Source organism: Mirounga angustirostris, unplaced genomic scaffold, assembly GCF_029215605.1.
Source record: "Mirounga angustirostris isolate CCGP_5_RB_7025 unplaced genomic scaffold, mMirAng1.0.hap1 SCAF_2, whole genome shotgun sequence".
Lineage (NCBI taxonomy): Eukaryota > Metazoa > Chordata > Mammalia > Carnivora > Phocidae > Mirounga > Mirounga angustirostris.
Window position 1 is genome coordinate 35,435,458 of NW_026991710.1, and position 20,195 is coordinate 35,455,652.

General features: G+C 37.6%; 1 protein-coding gene across 30 annotated transcripts in view; it reads left to right on the forward strand.

Annotated features, from left to right (window-relative positions):
* GRXCR1 (glutaredoxin and cysteine rich domain containing 1) overlaps nt 1-20,195 on the forward strand; it is a 309,082-nt gene that overhangs the window by 22,312 nt on the left and 266,575 nt on the right. For 5 of the 30 annotated variants that reach the window (XR_010409353.1, XR_010409349.1, XR_010409352.1 and 2 more), the window contains one exon: nt 4,743-4,774. The exons of 19 other annotated variants lie outside the window; for them this stretch is intronic. The gene's annotated coding sequence lies outside the window, so the exon portion shown is untranslated. Of the gene's footprint in view, nt 1-4,742; nt 4,775-7,580; nt 8,109-9,635; nt 10,185-20,195 lie in introns of those variants that run through there. 6 more of the 30 variants (XR_010409370.1, XR_010409383.1, XR_010409372.1 and 3 more) reach the window with 3 other exon arrangements.

Genomic DNA, 20,195 nt, shown 5'->3' on the forward strand with positions numbered 1-20,195 from the left:
CCTCATTATACAGTTTCACCTAAGACAAACTTAATAGCAATTTTGTGTGTGATTTTTTTTCATAAATAGCATTTATAAAAGAAATATAACTACAACATTATTTTCAAAATGAAAACCTAAAATCACTGCATTGCTTTATTAATGATATGAACATTTTGGCTTTTTAAAAGATCATTTCTTAGTAAATGATTACACTTAAAAATATAACTTTAGTTAAATCATTGACTCTATTGAACACCAAGTAATGAAGCATTGTCAGTTTTAAAAGGCCATTAAATCAAAGCAGTCTTTTTCCTATTCCTTCCTTGAAACAAGTAATGAAAACGGAAGGACAGGGACTCCTGGGTGGCTCAGTTGTTAAGCATCTGCCTTTGGCTCAGGTCATGATCCCAGGGTGCTGGGATAGAGCCCTGCATCGGGCTCCCTGTTCTGCGGGAAGCCTGCTTCTCCCTCTCCCACTCCCCTTGCTTGTGTTCCCTCTCTTGCTGTGCCTCTCTCTGTCAAATAAATAAAATCTTAAAAAAAAAAAAAAAAAGAAAATGGAAGGACATGCAGTGTACTTTTGTCTAATGTGAAATTAATAAATCACTAGAAAATTATTTTTAATGTTCTACAGAGAGTCTTATTGTGATCAAGATCAAAGCATCTTCATGGCTTCTTAGCATGTAATGTGCCAGTACCATGCATCAGCTTTATTTTTCCATGTATCTGTAAAGACTTTATTTCTAGAAGTTTCTATGTTCCTTGTGACGAGGTTACCTAGAATACATCCCAATGACTTGAACGGATAAAGACACAGTTTACACAGCTGAATATTATCAATTTTTCAATGGTAGAAAGTATAAATGAAAATAGAATAACCAAATCAATAATGACAGAAGCAACAACAAAAAACAAAAATTACATTTATCAAGGCCAGGGTTACTCATAATTTTTTTTCTGGAGATGAGTACAATATTGGTAGGCAAGAACACATAATAGTTTAATGTTGTGTTTAATATTCCTTTGTGTAAAACTATTGGCATTAATATTCATAGGACCACTGTGGTTTTTATTTTTATGAAGGCCGAGTAGCAAGCACCTTTGTAACATGAAAGATTTGTATTCAATTCCTTTTATGTAAAAGCAACCTAGTGCACCAAACTTATTAATTTATCTTCAACTGATGTATAAATGATTGAACTAATCTTGATTTACCAACTAAATGGAATATGAGCTCTCAACAAGCAAAATTTATTAATTTTTACAGTGGGCTTTATATACTTCTACCCTGCTTCTGAAAGATACAAAGAGGAAATTACAGCTTTTGTGGTTTCTTAAGGAATTAGTATAATCTAGTTGGTCCTAAACTGCAGAACAGGAATTAAACTTTAAGATTTCTTTTTTTATTTTAAAGATTTTATTTATTTATTTGACAGAGAGAGACAAAGCGAGAGAAGGAACACAAGCAGGGGGAGTGGGAGAGGGAGAAGCAGGCTTCCCGCCGAGCAGGGAGCCTGACGCGGGGCTTGATCCCAGGACCCTGGGACAATGACCTGAGCCGAAGGCAGACACTTAACAACTGAGCCACCCAGGCGCCCCTAAACTTTAAGATTTCTTTTGTGCTGGTTTACCTGTGGCTACCTTATAAGAAGAACATGCTTTTTTGATTCATATTTATACTTTCAGATGTTGATCCATTCCCTTCCTTCCTTGATTTGGTCTTTTCATTTAAAAAGATATCTTTCATGAATGATTGAATTGTTAGAATCATGTGTTCATTTGCTCTTTTTCTCGTATTACAGACTTTTTCCAGAAAATGGTATTATGAGATTCATGGCAAATGATTGGATTGGAAAATAATTCAGGCAGATGTGAAAAGATATATCAATAGCAAGTTGGAAAAATTCAATGTATATAATGATACCAAATAGTAGTAAGGGTGTGGGGGAAGATGAAATCATGCCCATGTTGGTTGAAGTGTAAATTGGTTTGATGACTTTGGAGAGCAATTTGGGAATACTTTGTAAAGTTGAAGATGCATCAGTCTTGCCAAGATACTTCTCTACCCTAGAAAAACCCAGGCACTTGTACACAGGGAGATTTCTGAGCAAGTTTGTAATACAGGAAATAACCCACTTAACGGTGAATAAACACATAAACCATGGTTTATTCAAACAATTAGTATGCAGGATTTATAATGAATGGTCCAGGCCTACATGAATAGTTAATTTAAAAAATGTAATGCCGAGTAAACAAAAATCAGTTGTAAAGGATAAAGTATAATTTATGTAAAATTTAGAAATAGTCCTATTTATGGATTCTACATACATAATAAAAGTAGAAAAACATCATGAAAATAATACACACCAACATTAGGATAGTGGTTACTGCTGGGGAAGAAAATGACAGGTTGAGGATATACATGTATCTATAACATTTCAGTTTTTAGAAAGCAAAGTGAGAGAATTGAAGTAAAGAAAGCAATGTTTTGGGCGCCTGGGTGGCTCAGTTGGTTAAGCGACTGCCTTCGGCTCAGGTCATGATCCTGGAGTCCCGGGATCGAGTCCCGCATCGGACTCCCTGCTCAGTGGGAAGCCTGCTTCTCCCTCTGACCCTCCTCCCTCTCATGCTCTCTGTCTCTCATTCTCTCTCTCGCAAATAAATAAAATCTTTAAAAAAAAAAAAAAAAGAAAGCAATGTTTTAACACATGTTAAACTTGGTAATTTAGCATTGTTTCATTTACAGGTGTCTTTCCCTTGCCTTTTGTACTCTTACATGTTTAAATGGTTTCATGGTTAAAAAGAAAAATAATTTCTAATTACCCACTGTAAAGGGCTGAATTCAGCCAGGTGAATGTACTCCCATAGGGGTAACTTCAAAGTAAGGGAATTAAAGAGGTTTTCTCTTAAGCTGGCCAAGGAAGTAGCAAGAAGAATAATTTGTCAAGGAATGAACTTTGATAATAGACCAGGATACACTGTGAATTTCATGGGAAATTATTCTGATACAGTCTTCTTTTAAAAAATCTTGAGGAATTAACTTAAGTGCTTATATTTTCTCAGTAATAAAAAGTAATGATAATATTCATAACATTTAATAAGCACTTACTGTATTCAGATTCTGCTAAATTATTTTCTCATCAAATTCTCACAGTGTCTCTGTGAAGTAGGTATTTTTTTTTTTAAAGATTTTATTTATTTATATGACAGACAGAGACACAGCGAGATAGGGAACATAAGCAGGGGGAGTGGGAGAGGGAGAAGCAGGCTTCCCGCGGAGCAGGGAGCCCGATGCGGGGCTCGATCCCAGGACCCTGGGATCATGACCTGAGCTGAAGGCAGACGCTTAACGACTGAGCCACCCAGGCGCCCCGAAGTAGGTATTATTATAAACCACTTTGGAAAATGGGCTAAGTACTTTCCCCATTTATGTAGCAGCACTAGTGTGTCTGGGTCATCCCCTTTGAATATTCTATTTAACAGTCTGTTTATTTCAGTGTTAGGACCTCAAAAACTAATTTTTTGAATATGTAAACGGGAGTTTATATTAACAGGCATCTGTCTGAATGGAAAAGATGTGCCTACGTCTTAATTTTCCTCCAGCTCAAAAAGTTTGTGTTTGTATAGTTAGATTGATTAGATACTAATTCTGCTTCTGAGAAATAATAATATTTTTATTAAGAAATAGAAATTGCTCATTTGCACATTTAAAAGATCTTCAAATTGAGAAAGAGTAGGTAGAGTTTTTATATATTAAAATCAAAGCAGAAAAATTGCCCAAAGTATATTCAAGTGTATTTATTTCTCTCAGAAACAGGGAAAAGCTGAGGATGGAATCAGATTTAGGATTGGACTGTACAAGCTTAGTGTTTGAAGTTATTTGAGAAGGAGCATAATTTTTATTTTAGAATTAATTAGAGTTGAATTTATTGGGCCATCAAATGCTCTAATAAGTACCTGTTGTTTTTCAGGTACTGAACTATCCTTTTTACAAGTAGGATTTCATTTAGTCCTAGCAACATCGTATGCTCGTTTTGCAGATGAGAAAACAAGACATGGGAGGGTGAGTAAAAGGCTCAAGGTTGCACAGCTTGAGAATGGCAGAGTCATGATTCAATCTAGAGTAGAATTTGAATCCATGTTGTCAATTCTCTCCTTTTCCGTCTCCTTCAAGCTGTAAAGGGACCCAATGTAAAAACCTCCATAACTAATTTTAGTACAAGCAGGTGAATCTGAGTTCTGAAACCTGCAACACCTTTTGATGGAAGGCTGAGCACGTACTTATTTTTTTTGTGAGAAACAGTCACAATTAAGGATATTAACCTAAAGGACCTCAATAAAGATTGAGGTAGAGTTTAATGGAAAAAAAAATTGTTCTCTTTGGAAGACATGCTAGGGAGCTATGAATCGCTTTTCTTTTTATCCATGAAGATTAGAAGTATAGTATTCTGAATTATTTTCTAGGCAGAGAAACTGTAAAAGAATGCAAGACAGAGAGAGAAGCAGGAGTCAGAATATTATGTATTGCTTATTATTACAAAAGCAATACATGCACATGGTAGAAAACAAGAAAATATTGACAATTAAAGACAAAAATTTAAAAATCTGTAACTCTCACTGAGTGATAAATACCATTATTACCTTGGTGTGTACAACTCTCTCTCTATTCTTTAAAAATCAAATCATGCTGTTCAGCCTATTTTGTTACCTGATTATAGCTTTTTTTTAAAGGTTAAAAAGCATTTCTTTTCATTCTTTAGGGCATACATGGAGCTATAGAAATGTCAATATGGTAAGTATATACCCGTGAGGTTTTTGACTACCTTTCCATAAAACTTATTTTAACAAAGTATTATTTTCTTCTGTTCTCTATTCAAGGTGGTTCCTTACAATTGTGATCTGGTTCTTGAGGCCAGCTACTGGGTGAATGTCAGGACTTTTTTTTTTAAAGATTTTATTTATTTATTTGACAGAGAGAGACACAGCGAGAGAGGGAACACAAGCAGGGGGAGTGGGAGAGGGAGAAGCAGGCTTCCCATGGAGCAGGGAGCCCAATGCAGGGCTTGATCCCAGGACTCTGGGATCATGACCTGAGCCAAAGGCAGATGCTTAACGACTGAGCCACCCAGGCGCCCCAAATGTCAGGACTTTCATGAGCTGAACAACCCTCTATGTCAATCATATAATTCTTCTTCCAGGTTAGAAGGCTTATCCAGAGCCAAAGTTGAGACAGAGATAACCATCATTTGTGAAAGGTAGAAGAGATCCTACAGAATGAGTATTTATTTTACACATGGGATAAGTGAGGACTCCAAAATAATGTCCAAGGCCCTACAGCTAGTTGTTGGTGAGAGCCCCTGACTGAAATCCAGCTGTGCTAACTCAGTCCATTGCTCTGTCGTCTACTGCTTATTGTCTCTCGCTCAGGATTCCATCTCATGAGATTGCAGAATAGAGCACTGTGTTCTAGCTTTATTTGGGGCCATGTTTCCAGCATCCACCCTCAGGGCCCTGCATAAAGAGGGCCTTGGAAACATCTCCACCATTAAGAAATTCCATGAAGCTTAGTAATTGTTCCCATTACCCTTTAAAAGTCCTTTCTACCATTGGAAGAACAGAATGCCCATTCATTGGTCTTAGGATTTAAGACAGCTATTGGAAAGATTTTTAATTTGGTTTTCAGAGTCCTGTTACTGGGCTATGAGGCATGGTGGGAGTCTAAGATGGAGGGAGAAATGTAGAACAGAAGCTGGCCAGGGAATAGCCAAAGGTTTAAAATTTCACCAATAGGAAGGTTTTTCTTGTCCTTCCTTTATCAATTGTCATTGTCCTCTTCATCATCAGTCCAATTTTTTTTTTAATCTAACATATCTTATGCTTACTATAGTCAGATACTGAGTTCAGTGCTTTTATATACATTATCTCCTTTCATCTTATGAATCAAGTTATGTTTTTCCCATTGTACAGATTAGCACACTAAGGCTCAAGGGACTGTAAGAGCCTTGTAGCTAGTAATCACGCAAGGATTCTTTGGGTCTCTGGAGCCATACTCTTTACAGTCTATTATTCTATTCCTCTGACAACTATCCATGAGGGTCGAGGCCCCCAATCCCAAATCAGAGTGCAGAGTAAGCTTGGAATTGATCCAGACAGTGGTATGAAAAAAGAGGACCTAAGCTGGGGCCCATGAGGCCTATGGCAATGAGTTTTCTGAGTCTGGTACTGAAGATTTGGATCTGTCTGACCATCCTGGAGGTTATGTCCCAGGGGTGGGTTAAGGAGAATCCAGTATAATCAGGCTGTCTTGTTTTGTTTTACATATGACATCCACTTTCAGGGAAGAAACAGAACTAAGTCAGTGCAGTTTACATGCTGTATGTATTCAGTTCTTGGCAAGTGAGAGGTTTATGTGTGTTTAGGATCAGGGCAAGGATGGGAAGGATGAGGATCTTCCAACTGAAGGGAAAAAAAATGTGCAAGTCACAATAGGGTGGTGAAGGAGCACATTCAAAGTAATAAAGGCCACCTTGAGGGGTGGTGGACCAGATTTCTCCCTGTATTGTTGCTGGTGGAGTATGCGCAATTTTCTATTTGAATATCTATATAGTCTCAATTCTCAAAGTATGGTCTCCAGACCAGCAGCACCAGAATCACCTGGGAACTTGTTGGAAATGCACATTCTTGAGCTCCATCCCAGACCTACTGAATTGGAAAACTTGGAGTGGGGCCAGGTCTTACAGATCCAGGTGCCTGGTGCAACTGATGTTTGAGACCCACTGACCGGCAGCATCACAACATTTAATTGTCAGGCAACCATACGGGTTAAGTATTATTATCTGTTTTACAGAAAAGAAATCCAGAAAATGTCCAGTTAATGTTGGGGATCATGCCCATCTAGTAAATAGCAAAAGTGAAATTAAAATTCACTATTATCTGGTTGTAGAGTTTAGGTGCCATGCTGCTTCTGGGTAATTTTAACTGTTAACTGAATTTCATCTTTGAGTTAATCTGTTTGGACATTTTCTTCAGAGGTGATTATACTTTCATATTATTATATAATATCATAATATATATTTATGTTGCCTCTAACATAGCATTTCAATGATATAATGGGAACTATCTACTCCAAGGAATTATCTGGAAGCACTTCCAGATCAATTAACTTTCCTTCCTTTTCCCTTTAGCTCGTTTCTTCCACAATTTGTTTTGAAAATCTCAATGCTATGAAAGTTAAAAGAATAATCCAATAAGTAATAATACATTCTTTGCTAGTTACCAGTTAACCCTTTTCCTTTTTCCCTTTTTCCACATGTACTTTATCTCTCTCTTCCTGTGTGTATGTATCCATGTCTATGTATGTTTATGTATCATGCATACACATTTTTCTGAGCTATTTGAAAATAAATTGCAGATATTATAACAATTCACCTCTAAATTATTTAGTATGTTTCTCCAAGAACTTTTCTTACACATCCACAATACTACTAGTACATCGAATAGATTAAACAGTTGTTCAGTAATATAATTAAACATACAGTCCATATTCTAATTTCTTCAATTATTAAAGAAAAAGTCCCTTATAGTTTTTTTTTTTTAAGATTATTTATTTGAGAGAGAGAGAGAGAGAATGCATGAGCGTGGTGGGAAAGGGCCGGAAGAGAGGGAGAGAGAGTCTTAAGCCGACTCTGCTGAGCACAAACCGTATGGGACACGGGGCTGGATCCCATGACCCTGAGATCGTGACCTGAGCTGAAACCAAGAGTCAGATGCTTAACCTACTGTGCCACCTAGGTGCTGCCCCTTATAGTTCTTTTTTAAATTCAAGATTCAACAGAAATCATGGAATGCATTTTGCTGTCATGTCTTTTTAATCTCCTTCATCTACAATAGTTCCTCTGTTTTTTTTTTTGTTTGCTTTCATGCTCTTGACATTTTTGGAGTGTGGGCTCATTGTCTAGAAGAATGTCCCACTTCCATTTGTGTACTTCCTGTTGCATCACGTTAGGAAGCACATGATGTCTGTTTGTGCCATTCTTGATAATGAACAATTTGGTTATTTAGTTACTTGATGTCTGCTTAGATCTCTGCAACATAAAGGAAGATCTTCCTCTTACAAATGAAAAGCGGTATGTGAGATGATGCTCTGAAACCTGTTCTTCAACTTTTCACTCAGTGGTGTTAGCATCAGTATCACGTAGGGGGTTGCAAAAGGGTGATTTTTCTAAGTTTATTATTTCTGCATTTATTAACTGGCATTCTTCTGCTCCATCATTTCCCCCTTTTTCTCTCCCCTTTATTTTGTATGTATTATGTATTAGGTATACATCTATCAATATATGCATGAATGCGTATATGTATGCATGTATGTGTTATCATCATTTACTTTGATTACATTATTCTTAATATTATCTTTTTCTTTAAGTCTAAGGTTAATCATTATCATTTCTATCATTTTTTGAAGCATAAATACATGATAATTTTTAATGAATGATACTAACTGTATGGTCACTGGGTTTGTACCTAAATAGAAGAAATAGAAGAGATTTGATGATTTGTGTAGCCAGTGGGATGGTTCAGCCCCTTACTCTTGTAGTCTCTGTTACTCTTTAGGACTTGGTTGACATATTTGGGGCAGAGTGGAGGGAGGAAGGATGGCCAGAGAGAATCTTTTAGATCTGATTTTTCACCCAAATTTCTGTATTTGTAGCCTATTTTTAAGAGAAATCTGCTTTGAATTGGAGTCAAAGGTATCTTCTGTGGCGCATTTTTATATCTTTGTGAGTTCAGTGGTCTTCAAGTATTTTATATACATGAGACTATGGCGTATGTTATATTATTATGCTATATATATATGTATATACACACACACATATATATTCAGTTGTTGTGAGAAGAGGATCTCTATATTTTCTCTGATAATATGAGTCATCTTCAAGTTTTAATATTGCTAAGGGGAAAGAAATGACTAAGATTGAGAGAATAAAAGTTATAAAATAGGTCACAATGTTTGGAAACAACTTGTAGAATACATGAAAAATATAAACATGATGAATTGTGAGAAAATAAAATTTGATTTGTGCTAGAGTGAGTGAATTGGGTTAAAGGTAGTAAGTTACATTGGTTATTCTAAAGAGATTACAAACATTATTTAAAAAGTAGTCTTGTTTTAGATAAAAATGCCATGTTAAAATTAAATTATTAATCTATGATCATTTAGACTTGTGAATTAATATTATATATACTTTAAAAAGCATGATAGGAAAAGAAAAAAACTGGGAAAAATAGGATTATCTTTAAAATGGAGATTAAGAAAAATTAGAGTAGCTGAATATAATGATTTCTAGCTGTGTTCCTTCTGGTTTTCTTGAAAATTGTGCCCTCTAAGTGCTGGGAAAGCTCAGAGAAAGCCTAAGTCAGTGGTTGAGTAAGTGGGTTGGGTATTAGAAGTACATTTGCAAAACTTCAGAACAAATCTTCTGTTGCTTTATTTTTTTTTTATTTTCATTTTTTAAAAGATTTTATTTATTTGAGAGAGAGAGCACAAGCAGGGGGAGCTGCAGAGAGAGAGGGAGAAGCAGACTCCCTGCTGAGCAGGGAGCCTGACGTGGGGCTCGATCCCAAGACCTGAGATCATGACCTGAGCCTAAGGCAGACGCTTAACCGACTGAGCCACCCAGGTGCCCCTCTTCTGTTGCTTTAAATAAAGCTCCTAGGAATTTATTTCTTTAACTTTTCTCCTGATTCTTCCATTAAAGGTTGTATAAGCGCAGTATAACCATGGAGGGGGAGGAAATTTCTCAGAGTTTTTTGAGAAAAGAATTTGAGGCAAACAACCTCAATCTTTCAGGTGCAAGCAGGGCTGCCATGGATGTTGGACAGACTGTGCCTTGTCTGCCCTAGGGCTCCTGTCCAGGAAGAGAGGGGGGCCATGCTCTGACTGACAAGCTATGCATTGTGACAAGATCAAGAGACGTCAGTCTGGAAGAAAGAGTACCTTTCTGTAATATGCACAAAGGACACATATGGGCTAGGTTAAACCTGGCCACAATATTGGTGAAATTTAGAAGTAATTCTCTCTCCCTCTCTCTTTTTTTTTTGAAATAATTCTCTTTTAAATGCTGTTCCAGATGACTGTGTCAGAAGGAGACGTGGGAAGGGGAAAGTAAAGGTCTAAAGGCTATACTCCTTGATTAAAATGACAGGTATTGATTATCATTTTTTATCTTTTCTGATCTCTCTGGAAGAAGAAAGTGATCTTTCAAATTCCTTTGTGATGAAAAGCAGTGCTTATGTTTAAAGAAATATTTCTGGTGTTCAGAGTAAGCAACACATTATTTATGGAATCTTAGTTTGGGGTATGTCTGCTTTCATTTTTAGTTCCCAAATACTAGAATTTCAGAAGAAAATCATTTAAAAATACTATTTATGGTCGTTTTTAAACTACTTTCAATTTTTTTATTCTTTATATTCACTCTCTGTAATCATGTTAAGGTATCTTCTAAAAATCAGTGGCTTTTGAGGGACCATAAAAGCTTAACCACAAAAGGTTATGGGATTAAAAAAAAGACCTTAAAAGCGACACTTATTACTATTTTTTTCTCATTCAATTTGTCAACCTTAAAAGTAAAAGATACAGTTTGTTTGTTTTTTTTTTTTTTTAATCAGCAAAATGGGCTTATTCAGGAATAGCAGAGGAATTACAATTTGGGACAAGCATACTATAGCAAAAGCTATAGGCAAGTCTGGTTTCTTATTGGCTGGGCTGTTGCCAGACAAGGGGAAAAATCTTCCTTCTTCCAGCTGGGGTAAAGCTTTTTCCTTTTGGGAATGTAAGATATGCCTCTTCAACTGAGCCTGCAATTGATGACAAGTGGTGATATATGAGAGCGCTCCCTTTTGGCCTCCTGACTCCACTTTAAATGAGGTTTCTTTTCTTCAGTTACACACATTGCTATTTGTTATTCATGTGGCTGATTCTTACTGTAACTTCTTAATTTTTTTTGAGAGCTTTTGAAAACTATTCCCTTTAGGGGCGCCTGGGTGGCTCAGTCCGTTAAGCAGCTGCCTTCGGCTCGGGTCATGATCCCAGGGTCCTGGGATTGAGCCCCGCATCGGGCTCCCTGCTTGGCAGGGAGCCCGCTTCTCCCTCTCCCTCTGTCTGCCGCTCTGCCTACTTATGCTCTCTATCTCTGTTAAATAAATAAATTAAAAATCTTAAAAAAAGAAAACTATATTCCCTTTAGAAGGAAGCAAGGCAAAGACAACAACTAGTCTATATCTTTGTCAGACTTTAATATTTTAACAAGCCATTTTTATACAAATTGATATTGCCATTATTGTTATTCTTGAGTGATTAGTAATCTTTGAATTGCACTGAGGTCAGTTGTCTTTGTATCCCTTAAGGAGAAATCTGGGATATTGGGAAACGGTGGTGGTTTACTGAAAATTGTCATTCCATGGTGTGTTTATTTGTTTGTTTTTGAGACATACCTGTTGAACTTTTTTTTTTTTGCTTATGTGTATGCGAGCGGCAATATTTGTAGGTATAGGTCATTTATAGCTAATCAAGTTCCCTCAATCTTCTGAATTCTTTGTACTCTCCAGCAGCTGTGCCTGATCCATTTTGACCGTCACCCCCACCAAATGCCTCACTACCACACCAGATGAGCCAGATGGCTTGTTTCTCTTTACTCCTAACATGCTGCTCTGGAGACATGCCTAACTTCTATCATTCTTTCTATTTTCCTGTGGTTCATATACCTGAAGTAAGTGTTAGAGTAACAGTCACCTTTTTGAAATTAGTTTTTCAGCAAGCAGTTTCTCTCAAGAACTCAAGCATGGAGAGACTAGGAAGTATATACAACTGTTCCTTCTCTTCTCACACTGTCCAGCTGGGGCAGGTTTTTTCTGGTTTCAACAAAATATTCAATACATTTCAATCTGGGCCAATTGCCAGATTTGTGATGGCACCGTAGAGCTCTACAATTGATTTTTGAAAGTGGCTATATTTTTAATTTTTCTCGTATAACATAGGAAGATAATTCTCTCGAGTACACTATAAAATAACAAAGCAGTGATTTCACTGGTTTTTTTTAATGAGCCAGCAGAGAGGCTATGACTGGGGAACTTTTATGGATCACAGGATTTACAATTTGGAGAACTAAAAGAGATAAAGAAACAACTAACTGATGTTCTTGAGGTATTGGTAAGTGTTGCAGACCTGTGATAATGACTCCCATGTTAAAATCCTTTAATTATGCATTGATTTGTCCATAGTAGTAGATTTTGTATTGTCTGCATCCCCTTCTGATACTTTTGGGAGCACAGCATAATGATATATTTCTGATCTTTGTGATATTTAGGATTAACAGGAAGCCCAAAGTGAGAGTGACTTAAAGAAGGCAGAGATTTATTTCTCTTTCTCACAAACAGGAAGTGGAAGTAGACAATCCACAACTAATAAGGAAACTCCACAAACATGAGGGACTCAAGTTCCTTCCACCAGGTCTCCCTGCCATCTTAACATATAGCTTGTAACTCGTGGTCCTAGATGTCTGCTCCAGATACAAATCTCGTGTCTGCTCTTAGCCAGCATGAATGAGGAAGGATAAGGATACACCCTTCCCTTTAAGGAAGAACACTTACTCGAGTTTTCATAGACCATTTCTACTTACATCCTGTTGGCCAGGGTCTAGTTACATTGCCATGTCTAGCTATAAGGAAGACTGTGAAATGTAAATTTCATTCTGGGCAACCTGTTCCCAGTTAGAAATTAATGGTTCTATTACCAAAGGAGTAGAGGAAGATGAATATTGGGGCACAATTAGCAATCTCTGATGTAATTTTTAATAGTTTGCTTTAGAGACTTATTTATGAATATTTTCCAGGGGCAGTTTTTAAATTCTCCTTGAGAACTTGATCTATTTTCTGGAATAGTTCAATGCATTTTGTTAATGACATTGTTTTAAAGTGTAAGAAAGGGAGATTCTGATCTTTCTTAAATGGTGTAAGAATGGGGCACAGATCTGTATCCTGTTTCTCACCCATCAGCTCTGGCACACACATATACCCAAACCTTTACAGGTGTGTTGCTAAATTTTGATCAATGAGAAAAACTTATTAATTTTTGTAGCTGATTATGTATATAGTTATGCCATGTTGTCATTTAGAACACTGAATTGAGTAGGTGCCCAGAGGCTGTATACAGCAGGTACAGAAATCAAGGGCAGTATGGAGAGGTTTCTGTGTTGGAGATGCAGGCTCTACCTTGTGGATTTGCTATCATGAACATGGGGCTTCCATTTTCCACCTTCACTCCCACATTCCAACCAATGGGAAAGGAATTAGAGGAGGAGAAGAGCACATGCCTTCCCTTTACTGGCAGAATCTGGAATTTGCACACATACACAGGTAGATCTATCTTTCTTTCTTTCTTTCTTTCTTTCTTTCTTTCTTTCTTTCTTTCTTTCTTTCTTTCATTTTCTTTCTTTCATATAACTATCTCTTACACTCAGACTTTTATATTGATTAAATCTGATTACATCTAAGTCTTTTAGCCTTTAACACTGTTTGCTATTTTTCATTATAAAGGAGCATATATATTTTGAAATATATAAATCTCTAAATGTATTTAAAGATAAGTGGGGCGCCTGGGTGGCTCAGTCGTTAAGCGTCTGCCTTCGGCTCAGGTCATGATCCCAGGGTCCTGGGATCGGGCTCCCTGCTCAGCGGGAAGCCTGCTTCTCCCTCTCCCACTCCCCCTGCTTGTGTTCCTGCTCTCGCTGTCAATCTCTCTGTCAAAAAAAAAAAAAAAAAAAATCTTAAAGATAAGTATTTCACAGTATAAATTATTGTTTGCATTTTGAATGGTATCTTTAGATTGTGTTATCAGAATTGGGACAAACAGATTTGATAAATATTGCCAATTTACTTTTTTAAAAAAATTAAAATTTATGTTCTTAGCAGCTATATTTGAGAGTGTTTATTGCAAACTTACTAGCATTAAGTTTTCTCATGCAGTTTTAAGAAATATGTAAGATGTCTTCATTCTAAGTGAAGATAAATATTTATTGTCTAGTCTTAGCTTTTTCCATTTTGTTTTTTTCTTAAGGGATCATATTAGGTATTTATATTTAAGTAATGCTAATTTTTCTTCTGTCGTATTTACTTAAAAATTTCAGTATGTTCTAAGTCTTTTGAATTCTTTTTTTTTTTTCAAAGATATTATTTATTTGACAGAGACACAGTGAGAGAGGGAACACAAGCAGGGGGAGTGGGAGAGGGAGAAGCAGGCCTCCCACTGAGCAGGGAGCCCAATGCGGGGCTCGATCCCAGGACCCTGGGATCATGACCTGAGCCGAAGGCAGACGCTTAACCGACTGAGCCACCCAGGCGCCCCAGTCTTTTGAATTCTTATTGAAGAATTTAATAAGAACTTAATTTTTATTCTTCTTATTGAAAGATATAAAATGCATACATAGTTCAGTTTATTAATCATAAACATTGTGATTTTCTTTTTACTGTTTCTAAGTGTACAAGATATTTACCATCCTGACGTTCAGAATTGCATAGGTATCTTCATTTTCTTCCATTTTATTTTTTTCTTTAATTTAATTTAGTGTATGGAATGAGGTAAGGCTCTAAGTCCATACATTTTTCCCAAATAGCCAGTAGTGAATCCCTGCTGTTTATTAAATAATCTTTTTCATTTGCATCAATTTGTAGTATCTTATATGTTACGTAAATACACAAACTATAATATGTATTTTCAACCTATCTTTTCTATCTTATTGGTGCCAGAAATATTTTTGTAGCAGAATATTTTTATGTGATGAGAAGTTTTGTTGTAGTGTTTGGGATGTCCTTACAGCAGTTATTACCATTTTGTGCCGAGAGACCAATAAAAGCATTTAAAAAAAAAAATGATTTCAGAAAGTGCTTTTCCACATGACTGTCCTGCAGGCACTTCAAACTCAATACATCCAGAAGAAACCCATTATTGGTAGCCCTATTACAGCTCTCTTCTAATGGTTCCTAGTGCAGTTAATGGCTTCTCTCTCATCCAGTCTCCCTCGCTACAAAGCCCAGCGCCATTTCTGACTTTTCTCTCTGCATTTCACCCTACATACAACTATTCCCTAGTGTTTTCTAACTCTGTCCAGAAAACTAGAATCATTTTTTCCCTTTGGTTGCCACTGCCTCTCCTCTCAGGGCTCTGCCACCTCTCCCCTGAACGTTGAGAACAGCTTCAGGTTCTTGCCTGCAGCCTCCCGTATGTCCACCTTCTGCATAGGTACCAGTTATCTCTCTAGATTACAGATACAAACATATTACTCGTTCTGCTCTTAATCCTTGGGTGGCTTCCCGTTGTCTTCAGAATAGCATTCAAACTCATTACTGGGCTATTCAAAGCTGAGCAAAAGATGGGTCTCCTTCTGACTTTACCTTTTCAGCTCCCTTCATTCCTGGCCACCCACAAACCCTGTGTTTCTGTCACCCTGGTAAATGGCTCACCTTTACTTTGAAATATTTAAACGTGCTTTTCCGTTGGGCTGTTTTGTCCATAAACACCTCACTCTATTTTCATAATCCACACTTTAATTCCCAGATCAAATATCACTGGCTCTGGAAAGCTCTCTTTATCTATGAAGTCAAACTTAATTGCCCTGTACTCTGCGCTCCTATTGAATTTGTGTACACATTTATCACAGCCCAGGTTACTTTCTAAATTATTTAAGATGCAGTATATCTGGTGAGACTGTACATTTTAAGGGGGCCAACATAGCCCATCTGTCTTTGTAGACACAGAATATGACTGACCTCACAGCAGATTTTCTTAGTTCTGGGAGAATAACTTAAGCATTCCCTCTTAGTTGTATAACTGAGATGTGAGTTTGTACCTATAGCATGGACAGTATCTAACCCCCAGCCTTCTAGGACTCTTTAACATGCAGAACTAATCCCTGGGGGAAGATTTAGGTATGTTTGCAGAGGGCCAAAGAATACCCTAGAAGACATGTTCAGGTACCATCTTCTTTCCTTCCAAGGTTTACTGGGGTAACTTTTCTGATAGATTGAGAAGGTTCTGATGGATTTAATGGCCCTCTGTCACTAAAGCTTATGAAGGACCTGAATGGGGAGCTTACTGTGAGGAAGATGGTCCTGATTCACCACCATTTTCCCTATTTGTGGGGTTTGATTGTTTCTGACAGAACTTGGGTTTGTGCTGGAAATCTCTATGACCTACATCCTGGGTTGGCCCCTGACCCCCATCCATGGTGGGCTTCTGAGTACAAACTAAAGGAGATAAAACCTTGGGAGCCCAAGCAGAAGGTAGCATTGCAGCCTCTGGTAAGGATCTGGCCCAGGAGGATGACTTAGGATCTAGAGACCAGAGGCTAGGACGCATTTTCAATTTCAATAGCAACAGAAGTAACGAAAATTATAAATTGAGGCTCATGGTGTCCTGATCAAACTCTCCAATTTTGTCTTGTAAACATCAAGTGGTCTTCCTTAAACTGACTAACACCCCCCATTTCTGTTGGAGAAAGAGCTCAGGTAATTTAGGCATGGAGTAATTGGATTATTAAAGGAGTAACTATATTTTTACTCCAAACTGGTTAGGCAGGTTATCCAGCTTACACTTAGTTGTGCCTCTCCCATGACAGGGTAAATATCTGCAAAGTGGATCTCCCTGGTGATTAGAACAGTTAGTTGAACATTGTAAATAGTTGTATTTAATTGCTTCTACCCTATGTTTATTTTAATGTTTGTAACTACAGTCCTAACAGGTAACATTTTAAAGTTCTGTATAAAAAGTTATTTTTTATTTGCAAATATTCTTGTGGAAGATACAGACTGCCTGGAATAAAGCATGAAGGAGGGCTGCCTCTGTTCCTTGGAGTCTCAAGCTGTAGTTACTGCTGTATGTTGTCATTAAAACCAAGAGATATGCAGTGTCGTTACATTTTTTAAAAATGATTTTGTCTATTTCGGTTGGCACTGGAGAGGATTGCCCCACAAAATCAGCCCCCAGTTTTCAGTTGATGAGTTTTGCAAATTTGCTTGCTTTTGCTCTCTTACACAGAAATTGGTTACCCTTTGTTGCAATTTAAAATATCATTTTTCTTATTTAGAGAGGAGGTTTCTAAGTGCACCCTCCTATTGGAGAATGTTTATGCTGACCACCTATAATTGAGAATATATAAATGTGCTCCCTGGGACTTGTGCTGGCTCAGCATTTTCCCCCAAACTCTTCAAAGAGATTTTTGTGCCAGATCTCCATGGTTCATACTGTTAGTTCCCTTCGCTATTGTCTGTTTATATGAAAGGGGGACTGCTTGAGTTTTACTTTTCGTGTCCTGTATGAAACCATGTGCTCTATATTCCAATGGGAAACATATAAAATGTAGTAGTTTAGCTGAAATTCATAAGAATTTTTCTTAAAGAAAATGTAGAGGTGTTTTGTAAGAAAAATAGAGTTGATCTATCTATATATCTACGTATGTATGTATGTATAAATGTATGCATCTATGTACCGAGTTTTATCTATCAGCCAACTACCTAGTGGTGTGCTAAATGTTTAGCAGTAGGCTCTCCAGGAGAGAATAATGTCTAGTTTCTAAATTTTGCCAATTCCTGAGGCATCAGTACTCCACCATGGCTCATTTCAAGCTACCAATATGATGTCATTGAACCCAGAATTGGGAAGTAATGCACAGTAGAACACGTTTCTGTAATATTTTCACCATAAAGATACAATAAATGTAAATAACTTCAAGATCATACATAATGGTAAAATATGGCAAAATAAGTAGGAAGGGTCAGTTTTGATGATTTCCTTTGTTTTAGTGTAATTTATTTAATTGTAAGTTTATGTAACTTGGTTTTTAATAATGATTGAATTTAAGAACCCTTGCAAAATTCCTGAGAATTTAGCAATTGGCCTTGCAAGCTGGTGTAAACTGGATCCAATACAACACTGTATTTATCTGTTTACTTCTATCCACATCTTTCCCTTTTCTAAGTAGAGTGGGCCCTGGGGAGATCTTTGTTTGTTGAACCTCATACGGTGGGAGTTTAGGTAAGCAAGTCTGGAGGCAGAAGCAAGAGTAAATTGCAGAGTATAATAAAGGATGCAAGCTTGTGTGTGTTGAGTGGGTGGATGCTAAGATTATAGGGGACTGGAGGCAAGAGTTAGCTGGCTCTGTGGTAGAAGGATGGAGAAAACTCTCTATTCTTATTGAGAAAGCCTCAATATATACCTTTTATTTATTTTATGTAATTTTGAACTACTCAAATTTGAAAGAACTAAAAATAGCCTCTCCTGTCAAAAAATTTTTTTAAAGATATATAATCTGATTTTACATTTATTTCTATGGAATAATTCTCTTCCAAGTTGCCAGAGTAGAATGGTCGGAGTCTTTAGGAATGCATCCATTGCATAAAACACTGTAGTTTGTCATCAGGTATTTGATGCAAAGCCCTTCTTCCATTTCTTATATGAAATTTTTGGTAAAATCTACATTGCTTAGTAATGTCTTTAGGGGAAATGGATTCCTTTTGGAGAGAAAAATAATGAGTTTTATGTCAAAGTTAAGGCAGGCAAAAACTGAGACTGTATGCTGGCTTACATGAGGGATTTGAAAATAATATATCTAGGACTGAAAATGAAATCACATTAAATGAAGTGCAGAATCATTTGTTCAAGTGTGAATGTAGGCAGCCTAGCATGGTACTTCAGGGTGCAGATTCTACTGCCCAACTTTTGGAGTGTGATTATAGATTCTACCACTCATTATTTGTGTGACCTTGGGCAGGTTATAGAACATCTCTGTGTTTCAGTTTCCTTGGCTGTAAAATAGGAACTTTCATAATACGTATTATATTGGCTTGAGGATTAAATGAGTTATATGTAAAACACTTAGAATAATTCTTGGCACAATGCAAGCTGAAGGGTCTGCTTACATTTGTAATTGACTTAGTGACTTAGGGATACAATTAATTAGAATATTATACATATATGGGTTTCTGGGTTTCTGAGGAGTCCTCATGAGAACCCTCTTCCCTGTTTGGGTTTTGAACTAATTGAGATAGAAGAAGTGAGAGTAGTAGAGATGAGAGAATGAAAATATTTCCTCTAACACTGATAATGTTGATGTAGCACAATGTGCTTGCATCTGTATGCACTCGGGCTCCCTAATCCAGAAATTTAAGATTAGGCAGATTTCCCCAGCCGCAGGCAGCTCTGGAAACCTGCAAGAATCCTCTTTCGGGCCAGACCCCTCTCACCATAGGGCTGAGAACAGAGCAGAACACAGGCTGAGTGAGGGTGGGCTGAGAGCCAGAGGAAAGGGGGTCCAGAGGAAAGGGGAAGGGGAGGGGCTGGGATCTCCTTGCACACTCATCGTTAAATTCATTTCCTCCTCTGTCAGTGGGTGAGTGGGTACAGGACAGAGAGAAGCCAGGATTCTCTCATGACTGGAGCTCCTCCCATGTGGTAGGGAATAATAGGAAAAAGAAAAGCCTTCCCCTCCATATCACTGTTCAGTAACACAGAAACTACTTCTGATGTTTTTAACAGAGAACATTGCATTTACTCAGGTCAGGAAGGAGTTGAGAGGCCCAACGGGGGAATGGTGAGCTAACTCAGAGATTCTTAGCAGCAGGAAGATATTACCTTCTTTCAACAAAGGGAGGTGGTGCTCTTACCTGACCTAGGGGCTGGAATACCCAGCAGAAGCCGGGACCCTGGTAGGTCTGCGTAGGAGGAACAGAAGCTACAGAGATACTGAGGTGGAGAGGCAGGGAGAGAAATACCCTGGCTTCCCCTGCCCCAGCCCTCCCATCTCTCTCCTGTCTCTCCTTCGCTGCCCTCCGCAGGCAGCCAGTTGACAGGGGAGCCTGGGAAATGGAGCCTGCAGGAGTTAGCCCCATTGCTATATACAACAGAGAGGGAATTGATCTGTGGGCAGAGGGCCAGGACCTGCGCGCATGCACACACACACACACACACAAACACATTTCGTACACACGTACTTAAACACCTTCTATTTCGTACTACTCTGCTTGTGAACTCTTTGGGCTATGTAGATCAAAATATTCTTTCAGATGGTGTGATTTTAACGTTGCTTAGAAACACTGTCTATGGAAGTAAATTGAAGGAAGTTGAAAAATCAATATACAATTTGGCCCATCTTTAAGGTTCTGGCAAA